The sequence below is a fragment of the Phalaenopsis equestris genome, unplaced genomic scaffold, assembly GCF_001263595.1.
Source record: "Phalaenopsis equestris unplaced genomic scaffold, ASM126359v1 Scaffold000865, whole genome shotgun sequence".
NCBI lineage: Eukaryota > Viridiplantae > Streptophyta > Magnoliopsida > Asparagales > Orchidaceae > Phalaenopsis > Phalaenopsis equestris.
This window is the reverse complement of record NW_018165305.1, coordinates 239,450-241,095: the sequence shown is the minus strand read 5'-3', so window position 1 is coordinate 241,095 and position 1,646 is coordinate 239,450.

Genomic DNA, 1,646 nt, shown 5'->3' with positions numbered 1-1,646 from the left:
TCCCCCCCCCCCCCCAAACCTTAAGCTCAAATATGTGTAACAATGAAGTACAAAAATATGCGGCAGAGAAAGATCACTTTTATAAGTTATTGCTGATACACTAAAAATACATGCATATTTAGACCTATATTTTATACTCCTTTTTGGTGATATTGCACATTAAAGGAAGATATTTTCATGTTTTATTACAAATTGTTGATTTTTAGGACCTGAAGCAAAAATGAAACAAAAATGATGGAATTTGGAGTCAAAATGAAAGTTTAGAAGAAATGTTTAGCGCCGACGGCGCCAGACTGGGCGCCAACGGTTCCATTTGACAGAGAGCGCAGATTAATTAAATGGCTACTGGCGCCGACAGTGCCCGTGTCGAGGTAGGCGTATTTCTAGAAGATTCGATGAATTTGGACGCTTTTTGAAGATTTTTTGGATGCACCTATTAGAAAACCGACATTATATTCAGATCTATCTCTCTTTCTCTTCTTCGCCCCCTTCACATCCCTTCGCAATCTTCAACCACTTTCCCCTTTCTTCCACGCCATTTGACACCATTTGTCATTTAATTCCTTTATAGTTTTGAGTTTTTGTGGTGAGTTTAAGTGTGAATTATTCTCTAAGAGTGTTGGAGAGGGAGAGAAGTGAGAGATTTCTTCTTCCGACATTTCTTAAGAGATGCTACAAGGAGTTTGCTTTGAGAAAGAGTTTTAGATAAGTGTTGTTTATTTATTATTGTTGTATGAATTTTCCTTAATATAAGAAATTTATGTTTTGTTGTATCTTTCTCATGAAGTCTGAGTAGTTGCCTTTATCTTTCTCCCTACTCTGAGATATGTTAAAATGAAGAGATAATTTGGATATGCCAATATTAAAATATAAAATAAATTGTGATGATTTTTCAACTCTGAACTTAATTTACTTTTTGATCTGACAAATTGAATTGTTAAAATATGTTGTGAAACATATGATCCAGGAAATGGAGTATGAGTTCTACAATAAAGTGAGGATCATATTTGATTCCATGAAGAACTTTGTTCATGGAATTAAGTGCAAATAAATAGGGAAATATACCTTATTGGGTATAGGAATTGGAGGTTTTTAGGGTGACAGACTAAAATCCCCAACTCCAATTTGGTCTTAGTGTTTAAGAAATAAAGTGAGAGTTAGCCTTCAAGGGAAGGGAAGTAGGAGCTCTGGAGTGAGAGTCAGTATCCATCTAGCCTAGCCATGGATTTAGGGACTAAACCTAAGATTAGCCAATGATTTTCTATAACACTGAATCAGGGTAGAGAACTAAGATTAGTCATATTTGGCACATATAATATTTAATGTATCTCATTCATTTACATTATTCAATTCGTTATATAAGAATAGTAGTTTTTAACATCTTAAAGTTCTCCAAACCAACTCATCCAAAAAGGATTATCTTTAGAATTAATATTTACATTTAGGAATAGTTACTATCCTTACATTTAACATTCGCATTTAGGAGTAGTTGCTAGATAAAGCACCATTTTAATTGACATTCCAAACGAAGGACTAATAGTAGTAGTGCATCTTTCCTCGCTTCCTCATGGGATCGATATTCGAGGCTTAATCAGAAAGTCCTATATTACTTGAAGCGATACGTGCACTTGCGTAGAACCCATAGT